Here is an 18,038-nt window from a genome sequence, read left to right as displayed (position 1 = left end):
ATGGAGTGCTAGTATCCATTGTATCAGACAGAGATCCTAGGTTTACTTTTAGATTCTGGGGTAGTCTTCAGAGAGCCCTAGGAACTAGATTGAACTTCAGTACGACATTCCACCCACAGACAGATGGCCAGTCTGAGAGGGTAATTTAGATCTTGGAGGACATGCTACGGGCTTGTGTGATTGAGTTTGAGGGTAGTTGGGATACACACTTGCCTTTGATTGAGTTTGCTTACAACAACAGCTACCAATCAAGCATTGGAATGCCTCCATATGAAGCATTGTATGGCAGAAAATGTAGAACCCCGTTGTGTTGAGATGACGTGGGTGAAAGAAAGATGATTGGACCCGAAATTGTTCAGCAAACTGAGGAGAAGATCAGGGTGATCAGAGATCAACTTAAGACTGCATCAGACCTGTCAGAAGTCCTACATTGATATGAAGATAAGGGATATTGAGTATGTAGTGGGTGAGAAAGTTTTCCTCAAAGTTTCTCCTTGGAAGAGAATTATGAGATTCGGTAGAAAGGGAAAACTGAGTCCTCGTTTTGTCGGGCCATATGAGGTTCTGGAAAGAGTGGGTCCTTTGGCATATCGGTTGGCACTACCTCCAGAGTTGGAGAAGATACATAATGTTTTCCATGTATCCATGTTGAGGAGGTATCGATTAGACCCATCTCATGTACTACCAGTAGAGGAAATTGAAGTGAATCCAGACCTCACATATGAAGAAGAACCCATACAGATTCTGGCTTATGAGGTGAAGCAGCTACGGAACAAGCAGATACCATTAGTAAAAGTGCTGTGGAACCATCATTCGGGCCAGGAGGCTACTTGGGAACGAGAGGAGGACATGAGGAGATAGCACCCACAGCTGTTCAGAAATTGATACCAGGTAAAATTTCGAGACGAAATTTATTTAAGCGGGGGAGAATTGTAACAACCCCGTTTGCATAGCCTGGTATATTTCACTGTTTCGGTGACCGGAGTCGGTCCGGACAATTAAGGGGATTAGAATCATATTTAAGATAACTAGATGAACCATAAAAACAAATAATTAGTAATGTCCAATTAGTTAAGTATAAACAAGAAAAACGGAACATAAGAAGTTAAACGAGTTGAGAGTCATAGAGATGGGTGACCTTCTCGAGAACGACTGTGAAGTCGATTTAAACTCAAATTTCAAACCGTAAAATGTGACGCTGTGGTCCTTAGGACCCTTATAAACACAGTGGAAAAGAGAAAATCACGAAAAAGAATTGTTAAGCCAGTCAAATAATTAGGTCAGGGAGCCGAAAGAAATATGGCATTAATTGCAAACCGGGATGAATAGGCGAGGGGCAATTTGGTCAATTGACCCCGAGAGCTGACTCTTGACCTAACTGTCAAATAAAATTAGAGAAAAAAAAATTTCAGAATCGAGAATTAAATTTAAGAACTAATAGAAAAATAAATAGAAAAAAAAAAGAAAATGGAAAAGTCAAAAGGTGATGACATCATGCATGACCTCATGCATGATGCCATAAAAATAAGAATTTGTGAATTTAATTAATTGAATTTTTGGGTCTTCCATAAGGATAAAAACAAAAGAAAAGAAACAAAAAAATTCATTTGGTCATCTTTTTTTTCCTTGTTACCGGCTCCCATCCTTCTCTCTCCCTCACCATTGCAAACCTCCATTAAAGCTTGCTTCAAGCTTTGAAACCACCATTAAACCTCAAATCCTTTCATACTTGCTTCACAAAAACTTGATTTAGTCACTTAAGAAGAAGCTTGGTCAGCAAAGAAAGAAGAAAAGAAGAGGGAAATTAGAGAATTCAAATTCATGTTGAGGTAAGTGCAATTTCAAGTTTAAATTCTTATTGAATTCATGAGGTGAAATTGCATTAGAAATAAAGAAAATCATGCTTAAATAAGGGAAGAGAGAATGTGGCAGCCATGGAACCCTAAGGTTTTGAGGGTATTTAGTTAGGTTAAACATGAAATCTTGGTGAATAGATGTTAGATATGTGAATTGTATAATTAGATTACATGAATTGTAAAGATTGGACAAACTTAGGGTTTTGGACATTAGGGTTTGGAGACCAAAAATGTGAGAAACTTGTAAATGGTGTTTTTGACCTAATGTGAAGTGAGAAATGGTCATTTGTGACCTAATTAAGTGTGTTAGAAGTGTTTGAATCAAAGCCAAATTCGGATTGGGTATGCACCATGACCAAAAGTCAACTTTGAGGGACCAAAAATGAAATTTTACAAGTCCAATTGGTATGGGACCAATTGGGAATGAAAATAAGCACTAAATGACACAATTTTCATTTAGGAAGCATACCCAAAAAGTGACCAAAACCTAGTGAACAAATTGACCAAATTTGGAAAATTGCAGGCTACCCTGTATAAACTGACCAAATGAACAGTGTTTGTTCATTTGGTCATAACTCGAGCTAGGCAGGTCAAAATGACCTAAAATTTTACCAGTGGTTAGATGAGATATAGAAATAAAACTTTCATGCAGAACACAAACCCAAATTATGCCATTAACCCAATCAAATTACTGAGCAAATTTGAGTCCCTGAATCTGCAGAACTGCAGATTTGCCATATGAACAGTAAAGTTTCAATGGCTATAACTCTTTCTAGAAAACTCCGATTTAGGTGATTCTTGAACTGATGAAAACATAAGACATAGTATAACATTTCATATGAAGAAAATTAGACCAAATTATGGACTTAACTTGATCAAATTGCTGAACCAATTTGGAGCAATAAATCTGCAGAACTAAAATCTATAGATTTTGGCTATAACTTGAGCTACAAAACTCCAATTGGAGTGACTCAAAAAGGAGAATAAAATTAAGACAATAGGGAACATTTTCTATGAAGAAAGTTTTGCCAAATTCCAACAGTAAAAGGACCAATGAAACAGTGCAACTTAGGACTCCAAAACTGAAAATTGGCAATTTTGCCTAAAAGACCTAAGTTTTGAGAAAATGACCAAAGCCAACAAATTTAGTGACCAAAATGTGATATGTGAGTGAAGTTGGAGTTCCCATACCTATTAAGCCTTAGAAAGCTAACAATTTGACTTGATTAGTGTAGTGAATAGTAACCTAAAACACAAAAATCCTAAGAACGTTGAGTTTAGCACATTAGAGTTAGGTAAAAGTGAAGCTAAATTTATTTTGGGTTTATGTTAAGTTCTAGTATTGAAACATTATAAAATTGTGTGTTTCAGTTGGAAAGAATACCGGAAAGAACCCGAGGAACCGAGTCGAGGCCAAGAGGCGACTCGCTTGAGGTTTGTGCACAACGTGTAATTTTTGTAAATTATTTGCTGCATATTGTTTTGAATGATTTGAAAAAGTGAATTGAGACATTATTTATGATGCTTTGATCGAAATTGTTGAAAGTTAGTTGTGTATATTTGAAATGACAATGTTTAGCAAAGTGTTAACATAAGTTTTGAAATCACAGTGTCGTGACCATATATTTGAACACCTCACTAGCACGACTAGTGGGGGTAATTAGTTTTCGAATTTTGATTCCTTCTCTGGAGAAGTGTTGAGGTATGCCAGTAGAAGAGGATGTGAATGGATATCCATATATTCGAGCTAGCTAGCCTTGTGATGTAACACCCTCTCAGTAGCAACTCCGTACATTCTACTATTCCGGTGACCGGTGTCGGTCCGGACAGCTAGAACGTCCAGAAAAATATTTAAACTAAAGTCAGGAACCATAATTAACTCAAATATTAATAAGAAAAAATTATGAAAAATTTTTAAAATAAAATACAACCAAGTTAAACGAGCCGGTGCCCAAGCGATGGGTAACCAGAGTGAAGTTGCGGTTCTCGCAATGAGGAGCCCTAGACCCGGAGAAAAATTCATAAAATAATTTTTGGGACTCCAGAAAAGGGTCATTGAGGTTCCTATGGCATTAGAATGCCAAGAAAATATTTAGAAAAATTTTTCAATTGGTATAGACAATTTTTAACCGTTAAGCCAAACAGAGGGCATTTTGGTCATTTCGCCTTCAGAGATGATTTTTGGCCGACTTGTCCAGTTGAGTAAATAATTAATATGACATAAAATATGAATAAACATTACTAAAAATTGAATTGAAAATGAGTAGAGAAAAGAAGAAAAGAAAATGAAGGAAAATGCTTAATTATGACATATGATGATGTCATTTAAAAGCCCCCTCCAATCACCATTTGACAAACCAACAAAAAGAGATAAAAATGACTTAAAATGAGATAAAAAAACAAAGGAAACCAGCAGTTTCCTTCTTCATACGGGCTGGAATAAGAAAGAAAGAGAAAGAAAGAAAGAAAGGAAGAAGGAGAAGGAGATGAACAGTAGCAGAAATAGGGGTTCAGGAGGGCAGCATTTTTCTCTTCCGTCCAGGTGAGTTTGGCTCAACATCTACGGCTGATTTTTGGATATGTTTGAGGTACGTATGTGTGGAAGCTATGGTTAAAATTTGGTGATTATTCAACGGTTAGATTTGGAGAAATATATTGTTGAACACAGGCTGTCTGTAGGTTGAATTCTGAATTTTGGCTACTGAAATTTGAGAAAAATAAATTGTTAGGATGCTTATAAAATTATGAAATTTGGTACAAATGATATTTGGGATGTTGAGGCTGCTGGGTTAAAATTTGGTGAATTTTAGACTTGTGGTTTATGAGATATAAATTGTTTTGCATGAGCTGTCTGAGTAAGACTGATTTCTGCAAAAATTCAGATTTTGAAGGGTTGAATGAATGTTTTGATATCTCATGATATAGAGATTATTTGATGCTAAAATTTTTACTGATATTGTATAAGGATGTCTTGAATATATGGTTAAAATTTGGGATTTATCTAACGGTTAGATCATTATATATAAATTTGAATGCACAAGCTGCCAGATTGGGTATTAATGGGTGGTTGTGGATTTAAGATTTATGATAGGAGTTTAGTCCAATTTAAGGGGAAATAATGTTGAATTTTTATTGGATATTTAATTTAGGAAAGTGAAGTTATAATTGACTATGATTATTATGATTATAGGAGAAATCTTGAAGAATAACAAGCTCAAGGTTGGTTTCAAAAAGGTTAGTGCATATTTATACCTAAATCCCTTTCATTCCATGTTAAGGACTTAAAGTGAACAAGAATTTGTAAATTAAATGAAAAGAATTTGTAACACCCCAAAAGTTCGGTAGTGCGTTCTACTGCTCCGGTGACCAGTGCTGTCCGGACAGCTAGGATGCCTAGAACTACACTTCAATATGAGTGAGGAGACATAAAATAATGAAATACAAGGAAAGAAAATACAAGAAAAACAAAGGAAAAATAATAGCAAAGAAATGTGATCAAGTTAAGCGAGCCGGGAAACCTAGCGATGGGTGACCGCACCGGGAAGTCACGGCGTGGACCGTTGACTAGCTACTGGATCATGCGAACCCTGGAAAACATTTTTAGGACTTAAATAGACCCTTATAGAAGAATAAATATCATTAGAAAGATCAAAGAAAAATTAAATAATTAGTACAAAGAAAAGTGAAAAATCGAAAAACAGACAAAACCCGGTGTTACCGAAAAATCGGGAATGCAACCCAATTAGGGGCATTATGGTCATTTGACATCCCGAATTGTCTTTTGACCTAAATGTCCATTAAAAATAAATAGTATTACACTTAGAAAATAAAATGAAAAATTAATTTGGTGGTACCTAATGTAAATAGCAAAAATGGGGAGTTAAATGTGGGAAATTGAAACTTTTGAATAAATTAACATTATCTTTCCACTTAGTGCTCCACTCACACCTAAAGTGGACCACTTAATCTGCATTTGGACAGCAGATTCATTTCCTTCTTCAACCTCAAAAATTCAGCCGTGAGCCTCCAAGAAGAACTCCATGGCCAAAGCTTCCAAGCTCCATGCATGAACTCCAATCTTCACTTTCATGCCATAAATCCAACAAGTCCCTTCATGAAAGTTTATCCTCACATCAAGAACAATCCTTGGGCAGCCATTAGGAGAGGAAATAGTGGAGTTGTCAAGGGCAGCAAGGGTCACACATATGAGGTAAGTTTACATTTTTGAAGATTGCTTTGTTAAACTTTGTGTACATGTTATGGGTGTTGGTTTTGTGAAGGAAATTTTTAAGTTTGAAGAGTATTGAGATATCCATTTTTGGGCAGCCATGTAATCATGTATTGATGAAGTATTTGTACATATAATTGATGAGAATTATGTTGGTTGTGATGATTTAATAACCTAGTGAATTACTTCATATTTATATGGTGATTTTTGGCACTTGGATGGGAATTGATGAATTGTAGGACAATTTGGTGTTGAAGAAGATTTTCAGCAGCTTGGGGACACTTGAATAAATGTATGTATTCATGGAAGTGTTGGCAGAATATTGACATAGAAGGATTGATGGATATGTATATGAACTTGTTGTGTAAAGAGTATGTAAAAACTAGTAATGTTATGTGTATGTGTAATTGTGTTTGGACTTTGGGAATTAGAGTTATATTTGGTGTATTGAAGATAATTGTAATCTGCCCAAAGTGATGTTAATGTAAAGTAATATATAGTTTTGGTAATGTACCAAAACAGATTTGGTAGGGAAGTAAACATATTGCAAGGTAAATGTGTGTAATTGATGTGTGTTAAGCAAAGTAACCAAGGGCAGTGTACATTTTAGCCAATAAGTTTAAATGTGTAACCTCAATTGGTATGAGACCAATTGGAGGTGGAACTAGGCACAAAATGTGCCAACTTTCATTGAGAAAACATACCAAAATTCTGCTTGCAAGGTGACCTAAGAAAATGACCAATTCGGATTAGGTACAATTAGGACCTGAAAAATGACCAATTGGGCAGCAGTGAGTGTTTAGGCCATAACTCACTCAAAACAGGTCCAATTGACCTGAAATTTTAACCATGAATAGTTAAGACCCATACCTACAAGTCTTATGAAGACACCAAAACCCAGAAATGACCAGAAGCAAGTCAAAAAGCTTGCACAAGTTCGGGTCCAAAAACTGGCCGAACCAAAGTTGACCAAATTGACCTAAAATTGACCTAATTTGATGCCATTTGACCAGCAATAGTATAATGACCATAACTTGGTCTACTTAACTCGGATTGACCTGAAATTTTGCCCCGTGTGCAATAAGACATAGATCTACAAGTTTTTAGTTTTGACTGAAACACGAAAACCGAGGGAACTAGGCCGTCTGGCTAGGTCAAACTAGTATCCCGAAATCCAGCAATTTACAATGAAATGCAAGAAAACGCAATATACATAGAATTGAGTTTGGTAACACGTACCAACCCTAAAATCCTATCGAATGTGACATATAAAGGACACTAAAACCTAATTTACCTAGAAAACGCATCGAGGGTCGGTATATTAGGTAATTAAGCAAATAAAGGTATTCAGTGAATTGTTTATCGAACATTATCGTTAGAGGCAAATTAATTTAGCACTGAAACACTTCAAATTGTGTTTCTCAGTTAACAAGGACTCAGCAAAAGGGACAGAAATACTGAGTCAAGACCAGGAGACAATTATCAGAGGTTTGTGCACAACTAGTTTTTAACTGATTTTACTTTGAATATTTCATATGATTAAATGACATATTTTTCTTATGTATTATGTTTAACAAGCATTGGATTTAATTCAATGATTATTGAAAATTGTTATAGTATGTATGAATTCAGCTTTGTGAAATGGTATTTCCACAAGTATTAAGCATTGTTATGGATTGAACAAATTATGTTTTGGAAAATTGTGATAGAACATGTTTTGAATTGTGAAGGTAATTTTCATGGAAAAATGCAAATTTATGATTTGAATTGTGATGAGCATAAAAATTATTGGATATTAGAATTGACTTTGAATCGAATTATATTGTGATTTATGCTCACTAAATAGATTGTAATATTGTTTTATATCTCACTATAGATGCTTGACTAGGTTATTACCCGTCTCTCTCATTTGTTGAGAAGACAATGGAGTTAGTTGTGTTTTGATTACCATGGTACGTGCACAGGCTTAGATTTTCCTCTGATTTGAGGTTAGATCTAAGTTTATTTTATCGTTATGGCCCTTGCGGAAGATTCATTATTGTGATGGTACTGTGCACGATGATTCGACCTCCCCGACCATAGCGAGTTAGAATCTGATTTGACCTCCTCGACCATAGGGAGTTAGAATCACATCGAATATGGCCCTTTCGGATTAGTCTTGCATGGTTAGTGAGATAAAGAATGATTTTTGAGATAGAGAATGAGTTTTGAGATACAGTATGATTTTTGAGATACAGTATGATTTTTGAAATACATAATGATTTTTGAGATACAGAATGGCTTTTGAATGGTAAGAAATTGTGATTTCAATTATGGTTTATGTATAATTGATTTTGTTGAATTACTTAAATGATTAGTCATGGTTTGATAAATTGAATTTTGTGATCAAAGTCATTTATACAAATGATTTACATTATTGGCAACGAATATTTTGAGTTTTGAAATTTGATGAGTATTCAGATTCCTAATTTATTTACTGTAAATTTTGTCAATGTATATTGTACTATGTTTTAAATTATAGTTGTGCACCACTGAGTTCACCACTCAGCGATAGCTTTGTATGCTGTCGCAGGTAAGAAGAGCATAGAGCAGTAAGTAAATTTCCTTGAAGATATATTCAGATCAGCTCCAGGTATATCATAGGTATACCCATGTACATAGGTTTTGATGTATGCATGTAATAATATGTATGTAAATTATTTAAGCAGTTGTATAGAAACTCTTGTAAAATATTTTGGTATGTAATTAAATGTAAATTATTGTAAATGTAAATTTGAGATTTCATTTACTTGAATAGTTTTGTATTATATTTCTTGTATCTCAGTCTTTGAAAAATCACTGCGGATTTGAGTTGAGAAAAATGTTGGAGTTGAGATTTGCAAATACATATTGAAGTGCTTTTTTACAGGTTTTCTGAAGAACTGTTTTATCCAAAATACAGAGGGCACTCTGCCAAAATTTTTACAGAAATTCCAAATAATTCAAATGTGTCAATTCTATCACTTCAGTTCAAAAAGGTTTTAACACCTGTAAATAGTGCTCACCACTGTAAAAGAAGTAAGAAAAGTTTTGAAAATCCCTTGTAGTGTATTTAATGGGTTATCAGTAGACGGAGTTGGTAATTCATTAGGTATACTACGGGATCATGTTATGCCTTACAGAGGGGTAGGGTGTGACATGTTTTAGTGGTATCAGAGCAATGGTTTTAAAGTAAATTTTGAACTGTGAATTTGAAATCTTTTTGTCGGTAACTACAACTGCTCAAATGTTTGATACATATAGTACATTTACATCTTAAAAGTGAACTAATGGAGAGAAATCTCCTTGTGTTGGTTGTACAGGAATAGAAAATTCTGTGAAAAAAATGGAAGAGAAGAATGAGATAATAGAACAGTCTGTGATGGCAGAAGAACAAGTTGAAGCCCCAGCTCCACAAAATGTCGAAGGCCTGACTGTACCAGTTTTACCGGTACAAATTACTGCACAAATGGCCCAACAAATGGCCACTTTCTTTCAACAAATGGCTGATAATCTGTCAGCCCAAGCCCAAGTACAGACCCAACCCCCACAAGGGCAGTGTGAAATGGAAAAGAGGGAGAAACCTATGGGTCAGAGTTCGAACAGTAATTTGGGGAAGAGAAAAGAATTTGAGGAACCCCGAACTCAGAAATATGATAGAGGCGGATCATCAGGGCAGAGACCACTAAGATCTAGTCGTCGAACAACTAGAAGTTCCTACCCTTCCCGCCAATGTGAAACTTGTAGAAGATATCATGGAGGTATTTGTCGTAAGGCCTCTGGAGCCTAATACAATTGTGGAAAACTTGGACACTTTGCTAAAGATTGTACTAAACCACCTCAATCTACTCTCCGGATTTCACAGACCGTCAGTCAGAGTCAAGATAGAAATAGAGTCGGTACTCCTCACCACTATAACACAGTGAATCAACCCGAATATAGTAGCGCACCAGTCAGAGCGTCCACTATGCACCAAGGAGAAAGAACAGAAACTTCAGATGTAGCTGCTGGTAAGTTCTTAATTTTTGAAAGAAACAATTAGTTATTATTTGATCCCAGCACTACTTAGTTGTATGTTAGTGTCAGAACTATATGTTCTGTTGTTATTCTTTTACATGGAAATGAATTTTGATGTATTAGTGACTAGTCCTTTAGGATAATAACTACAATAACAAGTATGGTTGACATTAATTTTGGATGAATTGTTAGCTAAAAGTATTTTCTAACATACCGTAAATTATAAAGCTAATTGGCGAGCCTACTTAATGTAAGGCAAGAGGACCTAAAAGTAAGTTACAGTAATAGAATTGCTCTAGATGAGGGCAAAGATGTTACTGTTAGTAATTATTAATGGATATTGTAATCAGAATCGGTTTGGGATATTAGTGGATTCGAGAAAGATAAGATGTTAGAAAACCTAGTCCATGAGGTTATAACGTAGTGACTATATAATGTTCTCGATGTTTGTATTGTAAGTCGCAGACAAGATCGATAATCGGATTATTGTGTAGAGCTACGTGTTTCCTCGTGGTACAATAAGTAAGAATATTTGTAAGTAATCTATAAATTGATACAATTGCACCGAATAGGTACTATTATCGAAATAAATGTGAAAATTTTAGTCGAAATTTAAAACTTGAATTAGCTTTGTCGAAAGACTACACTTGTAAGGTAGCCGAGTCGAACTCGGTTACAATAATGTGAACTACGATTACCACAAGAATTGCTATAAGCTTAGAGATATCAAGACAACGTATCATCCTCGAACAGATGGACAATTGAAACAAGTAATTCAGTAAATTCGAAACTCATTGAGTTCCTATAAATAATGAAATAAAATGATAAAAATAACTCAGAAATGTGATAAGCCCTCAAGAATATATCGAGAACTTGTGTCATTGAATCCGAGAGGAGATGGGACAGATACATCCCACTAATGTAATTTGTATACATTAATAAGTGTCAAGCTAGCATACAAGTGGCACCCTATGAAACATTGTAAGGGAACAGATAACTATGGATTTTGTGATGAGATTTCTGAGGACACAGAATAGTCATGATGCATTATAGGTTATAATTGACAGACTAACCAAGTCTGCTCACTTTTTGCCAGTTCGGATGGACTATAGCCTGGAAAGATTGGCCAGATTGTACATATATGAGATTGTAAAACTGCATGGAGTGCCAGTATCAATTGTGTCTGACAGAGATCCTAGGTTCACTTCTAGATTCTGGGGTAGTCTTCAGAGAGCCCTAGGAACTAGATTGAACTTCAAAGACAAAGATTCCACCCACGCATGGATGGCCACCCGAGAGGGTTATTCAGATATTGGAGGATATGCTACGGGCTTGTGTGATTGAATTTGAAGGTAGTTGGGATACACACTTGCCTTTGATTGAGTTTGCTTATAACAACAGCTACCAATCAAGCATTGGGATGCCTCCATATGAAGCTTTGTATGGTAGAAAGTGCAGAACTCCCCTATGTTGGGATGAGGTAGGTGAAAGGAAGATGATTGGGCCAGAAATTGTTCAGCAGATAGAGGAAAAGATCAGATTGATTAGAGATAGACTCAAGACTGCGTCAGACCGTCAGAAGTCCTATGTTGATCTGAAGAGAAGAGATATTGAATATGCAGTGGGTGATAAGGTATTCCTCAAAGTTCTCCTTGGAAGAGGATTATGAGATTTGGCAGAAAGGGGAAACTGAGTCCTCGTTTCATCGGACCATATGAGGTTCTGGAAAGAGTGGGTCCTTTGGCATATCGGTTGGCATTACCTCCAGAGCTAGCAAGGATACACAGTGTCTTCCATGTGTCCATGTTAAGGAGGTACAGATCTGACCCATCTCATGTACTATCAGTTGAAGAGATTGAAGTAAATCCAGACCTTTCATATGAGGAAGAACCCATAAAAATTCTGGCTTATGAGGTGAGGCAGCTGAGGAATAAACAGATACACCTGGTTAAAGTGCTGTGGAACCATCATTCAGGCCAGGAAGCTACTTGGGAACGTGAAGAGGTTATGAGGAGACAGCACCCACAGCTGTTCAGAGACTAATGCCAGGTAAAATTTCGAGACGAAATTTATTTTAAGGGGGAGAGAATTGTAACACCCCAAAGTTCGGTAGTGCGTTCTACTGCTCCGGTGACCAGTGCTGTCCGGACAGCTAGGATGCCTAGAACTACACTTCAATATGAGTGAGGAGACATAAAATAATGAAATACAAGAAAAGAAAATACAAGAAAAACAAAGGAAAAATAATAGCAAAGAAATGTGATCAAGTTAAGCGTAGGAAACCTAGCGATGGTGATCAGACTGGAAGTCACGGCGTGGACCGTTGACTAGCTACTGGATCATGGGAACCCTGGAAAACATTTTTAGGACTTAAATAGACCCTTATAGAAGAATAAATATCATTAGAAAGATCAAAGAAAAATTAAATAATTAGTACAAAGAAAAGTGAAAAATCGAAAAACAGACAAAACCCGGTGTTACCGAAAAATCGGGAATGCAACCCAAACAGGGGCATTATGGTCATTTGACATCCCGAATTGTCTTTTGACCTAAATGTCCATTAAAAATAAATAGTATTACACTTAGAAAATAAAATGAAAAATTAATTTGGTGGTACCTAATGTAAATAGCAAAAATGGGGAGTTAAATGTGGGAAATTGAAACTTTTGAATAAATTAACATTATCTTTCCACTTAGTGCTCCACTCACACCTAAAGTGGACCACTTAATCTGCATTTGGACAGCAGATTCATTTCCTTCTTCAACCTCAAAAATTCAGCCGTGAGCCTCCAAGAAGAACTCCATGGCCAAAGCTTCCAAGCTCCATGCATGAACTCCAATCTTCACTTTTATGCCATAAATCCAACAAGTCCCTTCATGAAAGTTTATCCTCACATCAAGAAAAATCCTTGGGCAGCCATTAGGAGAGGAAATAGTGGAGTTGTCAAGGGCAGCAAGGGTCACACATATGAGGTAAGTTTACATTTTTGAAGATTGCTTTGTTAAACTTTGTGTACATGTTATGGGTGTTGGTTTTGTGAAGGAAATTTTTAAGTTTGAAGAGTATTGAGATGTCCATTTTTGGGCAGCCATGTAATCATGTATTGATGAAGTATTTGTACATATAATTGATGAGAATTATGTTGGTTGTGATGATTTAATAACCTAGTGAATTACTTCATATTTATATGGTGATTTTTGGCACTTGGATGGGAATTGATGAATTGTAGGACAATTTGGTGTTGAAGAAGATTTTTGGCAGCTTGGGGACACTTGAATAAATGTATGTATTCATGGAAGTGTTGGCAGAATATTGACATAGAAGGATTGATGGATATATATATGAACTTGTTGTGTAAAGAGTATGTAAAAACTAGTAATGTTATGTGTATGTGTAATTGTGTTTGGACTTTGGGAATTAGAGTTATATTTGGTGTATTGAAGATAATTGTAATCTGCCCAAAGTGATGTTAATGTAAAGTAATATATAGTTTTGGTAATGTACCAAAACAGATTTGGTAGGGAAGTAAACATATTGCAAGGTAAATGTGTATAATTGATGTGTGTTAAGCAAAGTAACCAAGGGCAGTGTACATTTTAGCCAATAAGTTTAAATGTGTAACCTCAATTGGTATGAGACCAATTGGAGGTGGAACTAGGCACAAAATGTGCCAACTTTCATTGAGAAAACATACCAAAATTCTGCTTGCAAGGTGACCTAAGAAAATGACCAATTCGGATTAGGTACAATTAGGACCTGAAAAATGACCAATTGGGCAGCAGTGAGTGTTTAGGCCATAACTCACTCAAAACAGGTCCAATTGACCTGAAATTTTAACCATGAATAGTTAAGACCCATACCTACAAGTCTTATGAAGACACCAAAACCCAGAAATGACCAGAAGCAAGTCAAAAAGCTTGCACAAGTTCGGGTCCAAAAACTGGCCGAACCAAAGTTGACCAAATTGACCTAAAATTGACCTAATTTGATGCCATTTGACCAGCAATAGTATAATGACCATAACTTGGTCTACTTAACTCGGATTGACCTGAAATTTTGCCCCGCGTGCAATAAGACATAGATCTACAAGTTTGTAGTTTTGACCGAAACCTGAAAACTGAGGGAACTAGGCCGTCCGGCTAGGTCAAACTAGTATCCCGAAATCCAGCAATTTACAATGAAATGCAAGAAAACGCAATATACATAGAATTGAGTTTGGTAACACGTACCAACCCTAAAATCCTATCGAATGTGACATATAAAGGACACTAAAACCTAATTTACCTAGAAAACGCATCGAGGGTCGGTATATTAGGTAATTAAGCAAATAAAGGTATTCAGTGAATTGTTTATCGAACATTATCGTTAGAGGCAAATTAATTTAGCACTGAAACACTTCAAATTGTGTTTCTCAGTTAACAAGGACTCAGCAAAAGGGACAGAAATACTGAGTCAAGACCAGGAGACAATTATCAGAGGTTTGTGCATAACTAGTTTTTAACTGATTTTACTTTGAATATTTCATATGATTAAATGACATATTTTTCTTATGTACTATGTTTAACAAGCATTGGATTTAATTCAATGATTATTGAAAATTGTTATAGTATGTATGAATTCAGCTTTGTGAAATGGTATTTCCACAAGTATTAAGCATTGTTATGGATTGAACAAATTATGTTTTGGAAAATTGTGATAGAACATGTTTTGAATTGTGAAGGTAATTTTCATGGAAAAATGCAAATTTATGATTTGAATTGTGATGAGCATAAAAATTATTGGATATTAGAATTGACTTTGAATCGAATTATATTGTGATTTATGCTCACTAAATAGATTGTAATATTGTTTTATATCTCACCATAGATGCTTGACTAGGTTATTACCCGTCTCTCTCATTTGTTGAGAAGACAATGGAGTTAGTTGTGTTTTGATTACCATGGTACGTGCACAGGCTTAGATTTTCCTCTGATTTGAGGTTAGATCTAAGTTTATTTTATCGTTATGGCCCTTGCGGAAGATTCATTATTGTGATGGTACTGTGCACGATGATTCGACCTCCCCGACCATAGCGAGTTAGAATCTGATTCGACCTCCTCGACCATAGGGAGTTAGAATCACATCGAATATGGCTCTTTCGGATTAGTCTTGCTTGGTTAGTGAGATAAAGAATGATTTTTGAGATAAAGAATGAGTTTTGAGATACAGTATGATTTTTGAAATACATAATGATTTTTGAGATACAGAATAGCTTTTGAATGGTAAGAAATTGTGATTTCAATTATGGTTTATGTATAATTGATTTTGTTGAATTACTTAAATGGTTAGTCATGGTTTGATAAATTGAATTTTGTGATCAAAGTCATTTATACAAATGATTTACATTATTGGCAACGAATATTTTGAGTTTTGAAATTTGATGAGTATTCAGATTCCTAATTTATTTACTGTAAATTTTGTTAATGTATATTGTACTATGTTTTAAATTATAGTTGTGCACCACTGAGTTCACCACTCAGCGATAGCTTTGTATGCTGTCGTAGGTAAGAAGAGCATAGAGCAGTAAGTAAATTTCCTTGAAGATATATTCAGATCAGCTCCAGGTATATCATAGGTATACCCATGTACATAGGTTTTGATGTATGCATGTAATAATATGTATGTAAATTATTTGAGCAGTTGTATAGAAACTCTTGTAAAATATTTTGGTATGTAATTAAATGTAAATTATTGTAAATGTAAATTTGAGATTTCATTTACTTGAATAGTTTTGTATTATATTTCTTGTATCTCAGTCTTTGAAAAATCACTGCGGATTTGAGTTGAGAAAAATGTTGGAGTTGAGATTTGCAAATACATATTGAAGTGCTTTTTTACAGGTTTTCTGAAGAACTGTTTTATCCAAAATACAGAGGGCACTCTGCCAAAATTTTTACAGAAATTCCAAATAATTCAAATGTGTCAATTCTATCACTTCAGTTCAAAAAGGTTTTAACACCTGTAAATAGTGCTCACCACTGTAAAAGAAGTAAGAAAAGTTTTGAAAATCCCTTGTAGTGTATTTAATGGGTTATCAGTAGACGGAGTTGGTAATTCATTAGGTATACTACGGGATCATGTTATGCCTTACAGAGGGGTAGGGTGTGACAGAATTCATGTGTATGTATACCATGAATTTCGGCAGCCCTAAGGAAGGAATGAGTTTGATTGTTTTAATGGACTTAGAGTGAATTAGAGATTATGTTTAAAGTGTATATATATATATATATATATATATATATATATATATATATATATATATAAGGAATGAAAGAGTTAACTAAGGAATTTTGTGAAAACCTTGACTTTGAGCTAGGGTTTGGGAGTGAAAATTTGACTTTGCTTAGGAAATTGTTAAAGAATATTCTAATGGTCATTTAGTGACCATTTGGGGTAAGTTGACCATAATTAGGAGTGAACTATTGCATGGCAAACTGAAATGGGCATGCTGCCTAGTGACAGCCGCAGGGAGGCTGTGAGTCCAGCCTGTTTGGACTGCTATATCTTTGGCTGTGTAGGTCCAATTGGTGTTTGGCCAATTGGACATGAAACTAGACTTATAATGACACATTTTTGCTGAAGAAACCATGCCCAAAAGACCAAAGCAAGTGGACCAAAAGTTGGCCCCAATCTGGGTACCCTGCAAGCCAATTCTGCAGAATGACCAAATGCACAGTAACTGTTCATTTGGCCATAACTCACTGTAGAAATGGTCAATTGACCTGAAATTTTTCAGCAACAAGTTAAGACATAGACAAACAATTTTCATGAAGAAACCTACTCCAAATTATGACCAGAACCTAACTCAAATGGCAGTCACGATCCTTTGTTCATGGTAATCAGATTTGGTAAATTCTGCAGAATTGAAATCCGGCCAGCTGTGGTTTTTGGACCATATCTGGAGCTAAAAAACTCCAAATGGAGTGATTCAAAAAATGAAATTCAACTAGACAAAATAAGGAACAACTTTCATGTTTACTATTTCCTCAAATTCCCACTGCAACAGTGCTTAATGAAATAGTAAAGTTAGGCTTCAAAAACTGAAAATTCTGCCCTCTTGGTTTTAAGTTTAGAAATGGTATGGGTGCTCAATTCCAACAATTTTTAAATGTAAAATGTGGTGCATTGGGAGTGTTAAAACCAATGTACCTATTTTCCATCCAAAAGTCAACATTTTTGTTGACCAATGAGGTGAATAGTGACACAAAAAATTGAAATTTAAAATGTGAAATTAGAAATGCATCTAGGGGACTTTAAATTGCAATTGGCAATTAATACTAGCAAATGTAAAATTCAAAATGTGGGATCTTGGTGTAATTAGAACTAATATATCCATTAAGTAGAAAAAGTCAACATTTTGGTTGACTAGTAAGGTGAATAGTAGTCAAAATAATTAGCAAATTAAGATGAAGACCTAGAACCAATTCTAAGCTTAATGCTTAGAATGGTATGACAAATGTGGACTATGCATCTTAGTCAAAATTGTTAAAAGGAAATTAAGAGCATAAATTTGAAGTCCATGAAATTTTCATGGATTACTGGAAACATGAAAAATAAGTCATCTAATTGATGTAAATAGATAGTTAGGGCTTATATGCCCATCACAAATGGAATTCATAAAATATTAATAACTCAACTTGAAATATAAAATTTGCAATTACATAAGTAGATTCTTGAATGTATAAATGAGAAAAGGAAAAATGTTTTGAATACAATGGTACATGTGAACCATTGTTTAGAATTGTGAATAATATGAATAACATAAAGAATGAATAAATTAACCATATTAATGTATGAATGAGACATTAGTTCTCATTATTGTAGAAAGGAGAAGTATTTTTAGTACAATGGTATAAAAAGGATAATTGATGTGAATTGT

This window comes from Hevea brasiliensis, chromosome 4 (assembly GCF_030052815.1).
Source record: "Hevea brasiliensis isolate MT/VB/25A 57/8 chromosome 4, ASM3005281v1, whole genome shotgun sequence".
Lineage (NCBI taxonomy): Eukaryota > Viridiplantae > Streptophyta > Magnoliopsida > Malpighiales > Euphorbiaceae > Hevea > Hevea brasiliensis.
This window is presented reverse-complemented; position numbering follows the sequence as displayed.